Raw genomic sequence first — 17,742 nt, 5'->3', positions numbered from 1 at the left:
ACATAACAGCAGTATATTATGAAGGTTATAGCATGTGTAGAAGTAAAATTTATGGCAATATGACAACACCACAAAAGAAGAGAGGCAAGAAATGAAAGCATACTATTAGGTTCTGAAAAGACACTTTGAGGTGGTACAATAGTATTTAAAGGTTTACTGTGGTACGTTAAGGATGTATATTGTAAACTCCAGAGTAGGAGTTGCCAAACGAGGTTCTGCGAGCCAAATTTGTTTTGTAAATTCAGTTTTATTGGAACACAGCCAAGCCCATTTGTTTTCATATCTGTATGACCCACAAAACCTAAAATACTTATCCTCTCAAATTTAGAGAAAAATTTGTCAACCCTGCCTTAAACAACTACTAAAAACCCCATAAAACAAAGAAGCATAACTAACCAAGTCAATAGTGCAGAGAAAACAGAAACATAATAAAAACTCAATCCAAAGGTAGACAGTAAAAGAGGAATCAAGTAATAATCTCCCCACTGCATGCCACACAGTTGAGAATGTTAACCTTGAATTTTCTTCTCCCTTTCTGGTTGCTCCTTCTCAGTCTTTTTTCCCTTCCTCGGTTCCTTTCTTAAATGTTGCCTCCCCACCCCCGCATCTGCCTCACTAGCTTGTCTGCCACTTGCCACATGCATCTTCTTTTCCACACATGCAGAATCATCATCAGTTCCAAATACTCCATGCTGTTTCATGCATCTGAGTCTTAGCCCATGATATTCCCTCTACATGGAGCTCCTCACTCCTTCCATCCCCCAGTTCTTACCTCTGCTACTGCCCTGTGCCCTTGCTGACTCTAGTTAACTCTTGCTCAGAGGATTCACCTTAGACATGATCTCATCCATCCCACAAGCATTCCCTCATCCCACACCGCCCATGCCCAACCTTCTTTCTGCTACAAAAGTACCTTCTGCACTGAATCATAATTATTTATTTACTTGTTTGTCTTTTCCATGAGACTCTAGGATCCTTGAGGTCAGGACTAATGTCTTATTTGACTTTATTTTTTTTTATCCCTGTTACCTATATAGAGTGGGTGTTGAATAAATATTTGTTAAATAAATAAATAAAAGATGAAATGAATATCTACTTGTAACATGAGGCTATTATAAAATAATAATAACAGAAGCTAACATTTGTTAAAGGACACTTAGACACTGTCCAATGTGCTTTACATGCATTGGCTTACTCAATTTTTAGAACAACCCTGTTAGGTATGTAATTCCTAAGTTTCCTGAGGTGGTGAAAGATTCGGGCCTAGGTGTTCTGATGCCACAGCCTAAGTTCTGGAATGTTAAAAATGAAATAAACTGTAGAGACTATGTGTCCTACCCCCTCACTTTACTGATGGAGAAGCTGAGATTCACAGAGCTGATGTGTCTTGAGCTTCAAAAACGATAACTGAACGTTCAAAAGTATTTATAAATTCTCTGTCTTATTTAATTTATAAACTTAGTATCTTCAAGCCATGGACACCTCCCAAAAATGGCACTGCGTGGGGGCGACTGGGTGGTGCAGTTGGTTAAGCAACGGACTCTTGATATCGGCTCAGGTCCTGATCTCACAGTTGTGGGACCAAGCCCGCTGCACTGAGCCTGGAGCAGGTTTGGGATTCTATCTCTCTCCCTCTCTCTGGCCCTTCCCCACTCCCTCTCTTTTTCTCTCTCTCTCAAAATTAAATAAACATTTAAAAAAAGGAAACGGGACTGCGTGGTTACAATTGGGCAATAGTTGCAGATGCAGAAAGCTTCTTCTAGGACCTGCCATCTTAATGAAAGAGTGGAGTGTGCACCACCTAATAAATGTGTAGAAGTCCTTGGAAGAAAGGGAGCTGCTGCCAAAGATAGAGGAAGAAGCTTCATTCAAAGAGAATTTCTAGGTTAGAATACAGCTGCAGAAATGTTTGTACTAAACATTGAAAGCAAAGGAGAATAGAGACAGAAATATAATAACTCTGCTATCTGTAAACAGACACCCATCACTGGCACTATATGAAACCTATCTGTGCTTGTGTTTATGCAGATGTGATATCCTAAAAGTCTATATGCTGGATTCCTGCCTTCCTATCCAAAACCTAGTTAGGTTTTGTGTTTTCAGCTTTGAAAAGAAATAAGACAGAGTTTGAGATTGGTCATTTTTACCACCCCCTAAAGTAGAACTTAAATTTTTTATGTCATGTTTTGGAAATTATTATGTTTTATTATTTCTAGCAAAGGTTTTGTTTGTTTGTTTTTTGTCTCAAGTATTTAACTGGTGAGCAGATATTAACAGCAAAATAATCCTATATAATAATGCTAATGGTGAGATGGGTAATATTAGTTGCAAAGGACAGGTAGAATATGTTTTGTATTCCCCATGTTCTAACATAAACAGATCATAAAAATAAGTTGCTACTGAGACCTAAGAAATCAATACAGACAAAGCAGACAAACAGAGAATTTCTCAAGAGTAACCTTGTATTTACAGGATACAAAGTCTGGTGGTTTTAGGTTACGTTTTTTCCTAATGAACTTTCAGCAGAAAGATTCCCCAGATTCCCAAAGGGTAGGCCACTTAGGTGGGTTCAAATACTGAATGTTAAATTAGAAATGTGATTGGCTTTGATTATGATGGAGATATATCTTCTATGAAATATGTTGTCTATTATTTATTCTCAATTTATTATTGGTAGAGAGAATCCCAATTTATTATTCAATCTAACTGTCATTTGAGATAGTTTTCTAGATTTAAAGAAAATATCCATGGTGACAACCATATATTTAAAAAAAAATTACATCCTAAAGCACATTTGGATCTTTTGTCCACTTTTATTACAAAGCAAAAAAAAACCAAAAACAGAAACAAAAACAATTCCTTTGAATGAGCACGTATTTCCCATCAACAAGAATAGTTTTCAACTTTCCAAACTCTGCGGACTTTTAGTCCTCTGAGACCCACTTCTGGATTAAACACCAATCTCTCTCCTTAAGGAGATAGGCTGTGGATGCTTTCTTTTTATGAGGCAATAACTGCAGTCTCTACTGAATAAACTCAGTGGCTGAGGTGTTTGTAGGAAATAAACTCAAGGCTAAAAAGCTAAGGGTGTTTTTAGCCTAGGATATAATGATAATTGAGTATTTCCAGGAGTGCACCCTTAGGTTAACTCTATTATACTCAACTGACATCTCTCTCCACCTTTCTTTTTTTCTTCAAGCTCTTTATTGACTCCACATTTAGAAGATAGCTCAAAATTTTGCAATAAATTTCTCATTTTTTCCATAATAAATGCTTTATTTTTATTAACCCAGCTACAAACTCGCTAATTATTAGGTCATCACCCAGCTTTCAAAATGTAAAAAAAGGTGCTTGGGTCTCTGAGGAAACTCAGCTATAAGAAGCACAGGGAAAATATTTATTAGAACCGGATGTTCTAAAACCAATTAAAAAGTATAGTCATAAGATAAGGAAACAAATAAACAATTTTAAAACAGCCTTAGGCTCTGTCCTTTAGGGAAATTGGGATTTGACTGTTTACTACCTTAGCTTAATTTCAGTTCTGAAATCCAGTTTGTTACCCATATATATAAGACGAGCTCTCTGTAAATAAAATGGAGTCTCTCTCTACTTGCTTATTGCTTCATCGTGAAAAAAGTAGCTGAACAGATTTCACCAAATTTATAGGGTCTATTTAGGGTGGTCTGATACAACAAACAAAACAAACAGAATTAGGTTACAAGTGTATCCACACAATTCATTTTGAAAAGTCATTAGGATCGTACTTCAAAGACACGAAACCACAGGCTTTCAGGTTTGCAAGGGTGATCTGATCCCATGGGCACACATATTCCATAGGTCTCCAGAATGAGTAAAAGGAGTGATAATTTATTTGACAATGGTTAGTAACTGTCTAGCACAATGTTTGGTTGGCCTGCTTGCTGCTGCAATTATTTTTTAATATATGGCTCTATAATCAATTCTAGTATGTTCTTAGAACTGGATATCATTTTCGTTTTTTTTTTTTATTATTGTAAGTTCCTTAAATGGGAATTTAAAGGGTGAATGCTAATTTGTTTTATGATACAATTTCACAGAAGCACAAATCTTTTTATTTATGAAATAAACTGTTCTGACACAATAAGAAAATTTCTGATAATTAATTGTTCTGAATTAATTCATATCCTATAGCAGATGCTATTAATGTCCCACTCAGATCCCGTGGGCTAACCTGAAGCTCACCGGTAACTTCAGTAGTGCTTCCCACATACACCAAGCACTTCATTCCTTAAGTGCCTGGATCTCCTGCTCAGCCCATGTGTGCTGCAGACTAGGAAGGCCAGGGAATTCATCCCTTGAAGAACAACAATCAAGGAAGGATGAGAACTGGTAGATAAATGTGCCAGCTTCTTTGCTCCTTGGCAGGTCAGTTCTGAGCCATGTTCTATAGTCTCACAGAGTTGCCAAGGGGATTGAGCCCACACAGTAAGGTATTAATATCCTTTATTGGCTGACCTCCTTTCTCTGCCTTACCTCCTCATACTTGTGCTTCTGAGATCACCTCCCAGATGAGCTTACATACATCCAAAACCTTGTGTCAAATTTGCTTTGAGGAGAATCCAGAGTAAGATAAACTTAAAGCATTGGCAATTTCTTATCTTGGTAGCACTTTTTTTTTTCTTTTTTACATCTAGTTTGGTGGTTAAAATCATGAGCTTGTGCATTAAGTAGGCCTAGATTTAAATCCTGGTTTTATACTTAGCTGTGTAATTTGGGGGAAGTGACTTAACCACTCTGAGCTTCAGTCTTCTGTATCTGTAGAGTGGGGTTAATAATAGTACCCACTTTAAGGTGTGTGTCTTGTGTCTATTAAGTTAGATAATACACTTAGCACAGTGTCCAATACATATAGTAGATACTCCATAAATGTTAGCTGTGGTTTAATAGCTTTCTGTTTTGTGCTAAAAGAATTTTAATAAGTCTGTATTCATCTAAAGTAATTGATTAGGCTTCAGATGGGCTCATAAGGAAGGTAAATGGTTACTCACTGAGAATGATATACTAAGAAACATCTAGAAGCGGCCTACTCTCCTATATCCCTGTCAATGACTGTCTCAGTGGTGAACAGGAAGATGGAAGCTCTAACCATCTTCACTTACCCTTAGGCACACTTTAAGCCACACCACTTACATGAAACTTTCCCCAGTCGCTCTAGCTAAGTGGGTATTCTCTTCCTTCAGTGCTGATAGGTAAGATTTACCACCTGTGCTATTAATTTTAACCTTTAACCGTGTGCATTGTGGTGGTTAATTTTACATGTCAACTTAGCTAGGCCAGAGTACCCAAGTATTTGGTCATAAATTATTCTAGACGTTTCTGTGAAAGTATTTTTAAAATGAGATTCACATTTAAATCAGTAGACTTTGAGCAAAGCAGATTACCCTCTATAATGTGGGTGGGCCTCATCTAATCAGTTGAAGGCATGGATAGAAAAAAGACTGACCTCCCCAGAAGAAGGGGGAACTCTGCCAGTGGACTGCCTTTGGACTTGAAATACAATATTGACTTTTTCCTGGGTCTCTAGCTTGCTAGGCTACTCTGCAGATTTTTGGACTTACCAGCCTTCATAATCTTGTGAGCTGTTGCTTCAAACTAACCTATCTCTGTCTAAAATTTTCTATTGGTTCTTTCCCTCTAGAGAATCCTGATTAATAAGATCTTCATAAAGTTTTATGCAAATTCAAAATTTAGTGTTTTAGGAAAATGACATGATAAAACCATCTTTGGAAGACATTTAAGAACCTATTTACTAATATATAATTATTTACTTGATAAAATTAATTTAGGGGCGCCTGGGTGGCTCAGTCGGTTAAGCGTCCGACTTCAGCTCAGGTCACGATCTCACGGCCCGTGAGTTCGAGCCCCGCGTCGGGCTTTGGGCTGATGGCTCAGAGCCTGGAGCCTGCTTCTGATTCTGTGTCTCCCTCTCTCTCTGCCCCTCCCCCATTCATGCTCTGTCTCTCTCTGTCTCAAAAATAAATAAACGTTAAAAAAATTTTTTTAAATAAAATAAAATAAAATAAATTAATTTTAGTATAATATAAATATTTAAGACAATTATATTACGCAGTAATATAGAAATTATTTTTTCTTCAGACTTTTTGATGAAAGTTAATGTTTCAGGGTCAGGAAGACAATTATGTCAGTAATAAAAGCAAAGTTTATTGTTTATTACTAGAAACACACAACTTATAGATATTTTTGAACAATAAGTAAGTAAAATGAATTTAAAAATCACAACCTTGGATATCCGGGATGATCAAGGACACTTATAGAATCTTAACACAGGATGAGCTCGTATGGGTTCCCCTCATTGTAAAGCATGAATGAGAAACTTAGGCCTATAAAGGTCATCTAACTAGTAAAGGGCAGTGCTTGAATTAGAACTCAGGCTTCCATGTTCTTTTACTTTAACCTAACACTTCCCTATAAAGCAGGTGACACCCAAGGACCTACCAGAGGCAGCCTGGAGCCCCTCCTCCTGCCAGTCTTGTTCGTAGCAAGGACCCAAGAATGTCCTTCAAGCCATACCACCCACCGCTGCCACTGAGGACACCGCCACTCAGCGCTCGCAAGCCCATGCCCCAAAGCTCCTGAACATCCTGTTCCTCTAGACTCTTGATGGCAAACAACGGCTACTGATTCTGGCTAATTTAGTCTAAGAACAAACAAAATGAATCTGTTGTAAGGTTATTGAATAGCCCACTGAGCTGGCAGGGCAGCTGGAGGCTAGGCAGCTGGAATCCTGACCTGGAAACAGACAGGAACCAAAAGGTTCAAGTTACAGTCAAAATCACATCACTGTGGCAGTCTGTTGCCATCCGACACTCATGCCCTCTGCCCGACTCCACATTCCTGGGCATTGGCTGCGATGAGGCAACCGTCATGGGCCATCCCCTGACTCTCACCTCAAATAGGAGTATCTAATTAGCCAAGACTGGTAACGTCCACCTCATCCTTCTTCCTCGGCAAGAGAATGAGCTGTTGGGAGAGGGAATATTTCTCACTCTGGAAGTTCAGTCATGGGAGGTGGGGCCTTCTTTAATTTTTGTTATTATCATGGCAATGTTTTACTAGTATATTTTGAAAAAAAATCATTATTGTCTTTAGTAGAGACTAAGATTAAAAATACATGTAATTAAAAATACATGTAATTTTCGTACAGGTAAAATTGAACTGAGCATATAATAATGCATTGCTGGTTTCTCCAGTTGTGCTAAAACTTTAATATATTCACTGTCAGAGACACTTTATAGATTTTTTTCCCCTATCACACCACCCACAGTGGTAGGTTAATAAAGTTACAAACTGTAACTTTGATAGGATTGTAGACAGGAACATACTTAAAATGACATTTAAAAAGTAAAGTGTAAAAGATTTTTTTTTATGTTTTTATTTTTATTTTTGAGAGAGAGAGCATGAGCAGGGGAGAGGCAGAGATCGAGAGAGGGACAGAGGATCTGAAGCGGGCTCTGCACTGTCAGCGGAGAGCCCGATGTGGGGCTCAAACCCACGAACCAGGAGATCATGCATGACCTGAGCCCAAGTTGGATGCCCATCTGGCTGAACTACTCAGGTGCCCTAAAGTGTATAAGTTTTAAAATTTCACAGGACATTACAAAGATATTGTGCTATCTTTTACTCGAATTGGTATTCAAATGTTTGGTGTATAATTATCTATTCACTACAAAGTGACTGAAAATTCCTTGAGAGCCTAAGGCAGGCTGTAGCTTGCATTGTTTTCTTGGTGCCCACAGATCTCCAGTATTCTGTGACTAGCAACCAGTTAATGAATGAATTACTGGCTGGCTGATTAAATATATATATAGTGTGTGTGTGTGTGTGTGTGTGTGTGTGTGTGTGTGTGTGTGTGCGCGCGCTTTGCATTGCTTTTCCAGCAGTAGATCTGATCTAATCTGCAGTTACTTTCTTGCTTGGCATCATAATGAGAACCACCGGTATGAGGTGGGCTTTGTGCCTGTAGAACATGTGAATTGTCCTGAGGCTGGGGTTCCATCTTGTTTGGCTACAGCAAATATTATTAGTTCCTTTGCCTCAGCCGGATTCATATTTCATGAATTCATGCTTAATCATGAGGAATAGAACAAATTCCCACTCTGGGGGGAGGGGGGCTGGCCTTGACCATGGGCAAATTCTTTGCCTCACTGAGGATTATTTCCTCATTTCTATGTGGGGATGATAAAGGTGCCTATTCCTCATAGGATCATCCTAAGCATTAAAAGAAAGAGCAGTGTCTGACCTCTGGCAAGCACTCCAAGTATGCTAATCATTGCTATTACTTCTGCCTGTGGGTGGTGTAGGTGGTAAGAATGCTTCCAGCCCTTGTGGCCTAGTTAATTTTGCACTAAATTGTTGGCCACACCCTTCTTGGGCTGTCCTTAGGGCAGGATTGGTAAACACAATGAAGCCACAGGGGAATGGAGATTTTGGTGAGAAGCAGGAACCTGTAAACCTAGCTCTACTGTAGGGTTTAAGATAGGGGAATAAAGGTGTTTCTAAAACATTTCTGTATATCACAGGAGAGCAACTGGGGGTGTGGGGCGTTCTTCTGTATGATTTAAATATTACATGATTCACATTTAAAAAATGTAAAAATCTACCTTTGATGACATAATTGAGCTACGAATGTCATTTTGTGTTTCAGGCAGTGTGGGATGTGTTTTTTCCTTTCTTATTATGGAACGATGTATACAGCCAACTGATAACACCACTAAGTTTACTGCTTAGAATTGGTTGTATTCTCAAAGATACTCAAAGACATATTTAGACTGACATTTATTACCTCATAGTTTATAATACAAAATACTGTAAGTGGCCTACATTTCACCCCCCTTCATACACACACACACACACACACACAGCACAGCACAATGTCTATGGATACTGTGGAACACTGTTGTTTATAGTCAACTAGCCCTCAATGTCCATTTCTACCCTTTTCTACATTCTTTCCCACAGGATAGAACTACTTTTCTCTCAGCTGTGGTTCAGGATGAGCATTTGCTTCCACCAATGAGAAGCACGTGAAGTTGGAAGTATGAGGGAGGCCTTCTTCTTCATAGTTAGCTATCAGCTCATCAGTGTTTGCAGTCAGACTCAGCATTCCCGTGTGGACTTACCAGCTTTGCCATTGCAGGGCAGTGTCCCAGAGGCACTGGCCATCAACTTCAGTGGGAGCTGAGGAAGTTCAGCTCTCCAGCGGTGGAAACGGCAGCAATTTGCCGACCTCTGGGTGAAAGTGGTGTGCCGTTGAAATCAATATCTAGTAGCAGAATACTGTCTTCTACTCCTTGGACTCATCTCACGATTTTGTAAGTACCTAGTTTCTGGCTTCAAGTTCCTTTCTATCTGAAAAATACCTGGAGTGATTTCTCTTTCCTGTACTGTATCCTGACAGATACTACATGGATGTCAAGAAGAATTAAAATCTGCATAGGCTATAAAACAATATATTAGAGTAGAAAAATAAAAGTAGAGACACATATATGCTTTTTTATGCATGGAAAAAAATCAAGATTTTAAAGAAAATGAAGTTAGTAATTGCTTCTGGGAAAACAAAAACAGTCTGAGATGGGAGAGAGATTTACATTTTGTTTATATACCCCTTAAGTTGTTGGCTTTATTTTTTTACCATGCTCACGAAATACATAATTTTCAATCAAAAGATTTTAAAATATAAGAAAATGTCAAGTTTCCATAATAATTTGCAAACAGAAGAAAGCATTCATTAACTCATCAATCTAACATAATATCATTTGTGTTTTTACATAGTCCCTCTAAATCTTTGTTAATTAAAGTTTTATAGTAAGTGAGATATGTACACAGACAACTTTATAGTCCTTTTGGGGGGTTGGATTTTTTGTTTTTTCAGTTTTTTGCTTCTTTGTTTCTTTTTTGCTTGTTACACTTAGGAAGTACTGACCATGTGTCAGCCATTGTTTCCTTGAATTGTATTTCATTGAAATTGAGATACTGTTTGTAGGATGCACCATTATCTTATGTATCATTAAGAAAGAACTTAAAAACACCTGCTCACTAAACTCTAACACAAACAACATGTAGGCTTTTTCCGCCTCAATTGAAGCTCACATCTCTAGAAGTTAAGCAACTTCTATCTAAAGGTGACAGGACATTTCTGATAATAGTGACACTTGACCCTTTAATGATGGTTCCTCACAAGGCATGAATTGGTTACACTAATCTCTATTACTTTAAAATTTCTTTCATCTATTTCAAGGGATTTCACAGTTCTCTTGCTTTTGATAGCTTTGCTGGTGTATGATAGGCTCAAATTTCAGTCCCAAAATGTAAGACAGCTTCCTCTTCAGGGTTGCTTTGCATGAATGTATGGAATTGCAGTCTCTCCATCAGGGACAAATAGTTGTTTGTTAATATCAAGTTTAAGCCCTCCTACTCTATTTCTGTGCCTTTGTCCATACACACTAGCCTTTATTTCCATGCTGAATCATAATGTAATTTTTAAGGCATTTTAAACAGCAATTAAATTCAAATTATAGAGTACCACCATGTACATAATTCAGGTGATGTGACAACCACATGAACGGTGATGATCAAGTTGACATGTATAGGCAATGATAACTCTGTGATTGTAAGATACCATCAATTGTCAGTGACAGCCCAGTACCAGAGATGTTAAAATGTGAAAAAATTCTCCTTCAAATAGATAAAACCTTGTCCATTTGATCCTTAAACAACCTTTAAGTCAATTCTTTAGTCCTCAAATGAGAAAACCGAAAAACAAATTGGTTATCAATGTGCTTGGTTATTATGGAGCAGGTCTTTTTAAAATGCAGTCACTCTGGTTCCAATGCTCACCATCCTAACCATTAAGCTCTGTTGTCCCTTTGTTGTGTTAAGACTTTTCCTTTATTGCTACATAATACTCATATTATAGCTGTTTAATATTCCATCAAAAGGACAAACCAGAACTTAATTAACCGTTATCAAATATTAGATAATTAGATTGCCTCTAATTTTTCCATCATAAATGATGCAATTAACATACCAATGCATGGCTTTTCACAACCCAAAGGGATATGTTTTATTTTCTAATAAAAATGCAATACTTATTCTAGAGGTTTTGGAAAATACAGAAATTATAAATAAGCAAACAATAGTTACTATAATTTCATCATCTAGGGGCAGTCATTGTCAACACGGTGGTGAGTTTCTTTTCAAATTTTTTTCCATAGATCTTTTCATATAATTGAAATTATAGTAGAAATGCTTTTCTGTGTTCTACTTTATTCTCCTGGAGTGTTGTATTAGTTTCTTGGGGCTGCCATAACAAATTACCACAAACTTTATGACTTAAAACAACAAAATTTATTGTTTCACAGTTTTGGAGGCCAGAAGTCCAAAATCAAGATGTGCAAGGGCCATTGTATGCCCTCACTTATGACTGATCAAAACATGTTGCTTTTATTATGTTGTAAGATTATAATCACAAGTGAAGAGAATAACTAGTTGTGAATATTGGCATCTCATTGCATTCTCTTTGGGAGCTAGACATACTCAAATCAAGGGAGACTAATTCTCTGTCATTAGTAATTAACACTTTTGTGTCTTTAAAGAAGGCTTGGAGAGATGGCACATGAGGATGTGACTCTTTGTCAAGTTGACAGGTCCTGTGCCCTGCGTGTTGCCAGTCTACGCTAGACATGTTCGCTTCAGGTCTTTGTTCTAAACACCACAAAGTAGAAATAAGACATTTCCAATGTCTTGGTGATTATCTTATTAATAATGTTGCTTTCTGGGGAGGTGCAGAGGGTGGAAAGAAAAAATGTTGCTTTATGAAGAGACTGATGATTCCAGTGTGTTGGACTTATAAAGACTGCTGTCCTGTATATTGAGGTGGTTAATTTGAATGTAGAACTACACTTTAATCTAGATAACAGATCTGGTGGAAAGGCAGTGCCATATAGAAAGAGGAAATATGAACTCAGACGGATCTGAATTCAAATGCCAGCTCTGACTGCTTTGTTTTCTGTAACATCGGGCAATTCAACTTACTTTTGAGATTAAAGGCCTTCTTTGGTAAAAGAAAGATTTTGCAAAGATTATTTTAGACAGTTATGAAGATTAGAGACTGTATGTAAAAAATATCGTGCAGCCAAATTATTTTATACAGCAGATTATTCTTATAAGGAATAAGGCAATGGAATGGACAGCTAACGCTCTTGTTCATTCCGGGGATGTCATTAGGCTTCACAAGTAGTGACACCTGCTACCTTAATGCCAATGTTATTTGTTTTGCTTCAATAATGTCAACCAATTAAATCCTTGGTGACAGATTTCCTATGGACAAGTATATTCTCTTTCTTCTCCTTGTAAAAGAAAAACTTTGCGGGGTGAGACACAATCATGGAGTCTACCTACATTTAAGGATGTATCTATACTGTAATAAACCAAATGAATGATTCACTGTTTGCAGCACATTGGAGAATTGACTTGACACAGATGCTCTGACCTTTCAAATAAAGTAAATAAAATGATGGACGATAAATTGATGTTTCTAGAACAGCACAGCTTAGTAAAGTAAATATAATTAGCAGACTAGCCTATGGTACTTCAGCACTGATAATTTTGATTCGAGGGTGATCTTGAAAGGACTTATCAGTGAATGAAACATTAATGAAGACATGCTATTCTTTTTCATATTGTAAAATGAAATTATAATCCTGTTACATTAAAGGTCTTTTGATACATTTATTATATGAGGCTTTAAATTTACAAAGTTTTGTGGTATTTAGAGAAGTCTAACTGCTCATTTGGGAATTAAACCAAAATAACTTTGTCAAGAAGAAATCCCTGAGTTCTGCCGTCCAGCAAGGGACTGACTTGGAGAGCAGCTGAAGGGTCATATACCATGGGCTTCTGAAGGAAGAGCAGGGACAGGAGTTCTGAATGCTGAAGTTCACTGCCCCATAGTCATGAGTTCTTTCAGAGCAGAAATGTTGTCTTTTATATATTTATTCTTTATATAATCTGGAACCTAGCACAATGGGGCTGGAACAGTCAGTGCTTCATAAATGTTTTTGAATGAATAGTCTAGCAAGTGAGGCAGTGTTTTCCATTGTGGGACAGCATCATTGTTTGGGAAGTTTTTCACATTTAGAACCTACAAAAGTAGTTATTTAAAAATATTTGCATTTTTATTCTCTACCCCTAGCATTCTCCATGTGATAGTGATTCATTAGATAGAAAAGGGAAGCATATTAAACTTAGAATTAACCTTTTCTCTTGACATGTAATTAGCTAGGATTTATGAGATGCTAAAGGCTGAAGTGTCTGAGAAAAGGAGCATAAATAAGGATTTTTTGTTTTATTGAGCTTGGGATAATACAGTTGTTTATTCTCATGGAAAAATTATTTCTTATATATTTTGACTTGAAAGAAGCTAATGATCTTCTGAACAGCTGTAGAAATATTATTCTAGTCCAGTCCAGGAATAGAGATCTGATTTTAGCTTTTTCCACTAAAATTGAGGATCTGATAGGTCAAGTCTATGTAAAACATTGCAAAGTGTGAATTCATTTTTCATCCTCATTTTGTTAATTAATTTTATTATTGTGCTCCTATCACAATTCAAAATTATACTGTCGATAGAGTAACATTTTAGATGGACCAAATAAATCTTAAAGGAAAGACATATTAAAACTTACATTGAACTAGAACTTATAAGGATTTGTACTGTTTTACACTATGTTGCAAACAAACTTTTACCAACTAATTAGTTTTTAAGTTTGCACTTTTATTTAGGAAGAAACATCTTTTCCCTCAAACATAATAGGCTACCTTCAAGAGAAAGAAGTGCCTTATAGTAATGAAACATTACAAAGCATCAAATTTTTCACTTATTTGGAAAAAAAATTTAATTGACTTACCAAATGAAATATGAGAGATTCTTAACTTTTGAAATCCTTCTCCTAAACTTAAAAATGGCTCACATTCTCTGTGTTGTCAAGAACATAGACAACCAACCTCATTCCCAAACTGTCTTTTACTTTATAGTTCTTAAGCTGCTTCTTCTTCTTCTTCTTCTTCTTCTTCTTCTTCTTCTTCTTCTTTTCTTCTTCTTCTTCTTCTTCTTCTTCTTCTTCTTCTTCTCTTCTTCTTCTTCTTCTCTTCTTCTTCTTCTTCTTCTTCTTCTTCTTCTTCTTCTCTTCTTTTCTTCTTCGTCTTCTTCGTCTTCTTCGTCTTCTTCTTTTCTTCTTTTCTGCTTCTTTTCTTCTTCTTCTTCTTTTCTTCTTCTTCTTCTTCTTCTTCTTCTTCTTCTTCTTCTTCTTCTTTTCTTCTTCTTCTTCTTCTTCTTTTTCTTTTTCTTCTTCTTCTCTTCTTCTTCTTCTTCTTCTTTTCTTCTTCTTTTCTGCTTCTTCTTTTCTTCTTCTCCTTCTCCTTCTCCTTCTCCTCCTCCTTCTTCTCCTTCTCCTTCTCCTTCTTCTCCTTCTCCTTCTCCTCCTTCTCCTTCTCCTCCTTCTCCTTCTCCTTCTCCTCCTTCTCCTTCTCCTCCTTCTGCTTCTCCTTCTTCTTAGTAGGCTCCATACCCAGTGTGAAGCCCAACATGGAGCTTGAACTCTTGACCATGACTGACAGAGCCACCCAGACACCCCTGGGCTTCTCTTATGAAAACCTCTCTAACATCACTTAGATATTTTCATATACTATACTTTGTCATGTCATCCAATTATGGAGGCTAAAACAAGCAACTGGACCTCTGGTCCAAACATCACTTTTCCTTATCCATACTATAGTAAATCACTCTTTAAAAAAAGTCTTTTTTGGGGCACCTGCGTGGCTCAGTTGGTTAAGCACCGACTCTTGATTTTGGCTCATGTCATGATCTCAGGATCATGAGATAGAGCTCTGAATTGGGCTCTGCACTGAGCATGGAGTCTGCTTAAGATTCTCATTCACCTTCTCCCTCTGCCTTTCCCCTGCATTCTCTGTCTCTCTCAAAATAAATAAAATAGTTAGAAAAGTCTTTTAAATTCACTTTCTAAACTTTAAACCATTAAAAGGAGACATTTGTATTAGATTTAACAGTCCTCTGTGGCTTCCTATTTATTGCAGTTTTCAAATAGGAGCTTTCCCTATCATTATTGTCATTATTACTACAATTACTATTGTAATTATTACTACTGTCACTAGTATTTCATGAGTACAAATTATGTTCTGCTAATCCCCCTTCCCTTCTTGCTAAAGATAGGTGATCTTTTGCTAATAGGCTTTTATTATAGTCTTCACAACCCTCCTTTCCCATATTGGCTTTTCCCAGTCATTTGAATAATGTTTATTTATTGTTTTCCATGATTTAACAATTGTTATTGCGATGACTTTATAGTAGACTTTTTCATAAATATATTTTAAAAGCATAAAATATGTTAGTGAAGGAAGTAAAAATGCAACAAAAGTTAAAAAGATATAGGGAAAGAAAGAAGCAAAGTTTACTTAGCTGAATTGTGGTCTCTTGCTTGAGAAGTTCCTTATCGTTCTTATGAGACCTGCCGTTAAGTCAAAGATAGGCTGATCTAGGTTCTTCTTGATCTGTGATGAATATGGGCAGGAAAAATGGCTTCTAGTTACCTGTTCCATTACGTGGTCACCAATAATCTAATCTGGGTATTAGTTTTCATTCTGTATTTTGACTACCATTCTTGGAAAATTTCTTGTTTTCTGTGACAGCAATGGTTTCTCTCTCTTAGAGTTGCTGATCCAAGGTTAAAGCTAATTATTTCCCCAACCTTTTTAAAAGTGTCTTATTAAATGGCACCTGTCTGTGCTTATATATTAGGTACCAGAGCTATTAGGAAGGAAAGCCAGGAGGATGGCAGACATAAATTTTTTTTTTCTCTGCTGCCAGGACAAGGTGACCTGGAAAACAGTCACTGTGTTAATGTTAATGAGGATAAACAAGCCCTGCAACCAAACTCGGATCGCAGAGCCCAAGTCACCATGTTTAGATCCAAGCACACTAGGCTCTGTGGTCTGAATACAGAGATGAATGAGGTGCTCTGACCCCAAGAAGCTGGTGTAGCTTCTTTTTTTCCTGTGAGGATGGGAAACCCCTATAGATCTGGGGCATCACTGTTGGAATAATGCAGTGGAACTCTTGGAGAAAGCCAGTTGAGCAAATCTCAGGAGGCGAAAAGTCAGACTTTTTGTGACATAAGCTTTTAGAAAAGGATGGGACTTCTTGCAACTAATACTGTCAAACTCCAGACTTCTAGTATGAGACGTATCAAAGAACTGATATGCCAGTACCATCTTTATTTCCTCACCACCAAATTCCTTAACCTCTTGAGATCATCCAGCCTGATGACTCCTTTGAAACTACATCGTGATCACTCAACTGAAACTACATACTAAAAGGACATAATTTCCTGATTGTTAATTTAATGGTAAAATATAGACAGACCAGCAAGGTAGTTAATAGAATGGGCTTGGAATCAGGCAGACCTGCGTTTAAATTCTGAGTCTACTGCTTACTAACTAGCTCTGTGACCTTGAGAAAGCATTTTAAAACCTCCTCTGTGAAATTGGGATAATAAAATCAATCTCATAAGATTATCATAAGGATTAAGTGAGATAAAATATGTAAAGCACCTGGCACAGAGCAAGGCACATAGTTGTTGCCCAATAATTTCATGATTATTATTTTTCTTTCATAGTCTTTATTTCTCCTGACATTTCTATAGCATGTGAAAAATGTCACCATTTCATACGCACTAAAAATTTTTCTTTCTTCTTATAGGCCACAAACCTTAAATAATCTTTAATGTCCAATCCTCGGACTGGTGTTCTTTATTTCATAAGAAGCTATTATCGGTCTTTGCCTAAAGGAATGAAGGGAGAGACTCAGAATCAGAGAAAGTTGTACCACTGTGAGAGAAGTAGCCCTCAGTGGGACAGAGCCAACCCAAAGCAACCTCTGCAGGAGCTGGAGTAGTCAATAATATCCTGACCTCACTCTTCTTTCTGATCTACTTCTGGGTGCCTATTAGCTGAATCCAGCTGAGGCAGAGAGCATAAGAGGCCATGGATATAGTCCTCAGAGGTTGGCCTCCCAGAGTAGAAAGCAAAGTGGAGAAGAATAAGGAATAGACATGGACAGCCAAATGGGAGATACAGATACATAGAAACAAATTTAAAAATATGTGTAAGATGTTTAAATGAAAAAATATAACATTTTCTAAATAAAAACCCACGTTTATGGAGAAGTAGACTCAATATTCTGAAAATGTCAATTTCCCACAAATGAATTCATAAATTCAATGCAACTTGAAAAAATACCAAGAGTATTTGATGGAATTTTTTTTTAATGTTTATTTATTTATTTTGAGAGAGGAAGAGAGATGGGACTGCAAGCTCGTGCAGCCACTCTGGAAAACAGTATGGAGGTTCCTCAAAAAACTAAAAATAGAACTACCCTATGACCCAGCAATTGCACTACTAGGCATTTATCCACGAGATACAGGTGTGCTGTTTCGAAGGGACACATGCACCCCCATGTTTATAGCAGCACTATCAACAATAGCCAAAGTATGGAAAGAGCCCCAATGTCCATTGATGGATGAATGGATAAAGAAGATGTGGTATATATATATATATATATATATATATATATATATATATATATACACACACACACACATATACACA

Source organism: Panthera pardus, unplaced genomic scaffold (assembly GCF_024362965.1).
Source record: "Panthera pardus isolate Hobbes unplaced genomic scaffold, ASM2436296v1 HiC_scaffold_2, whole genome shotgun sequence".
NCBI lineage: Eukaryota > Metazoa > Chordata > Mammalia > Carnivora > Felidae > Panthera > Panthera pardus.
The sequence above is the reverse complement of the archived record's forward strand: the minus strand, read 5'-3'. Positions refer to the sequence as shown.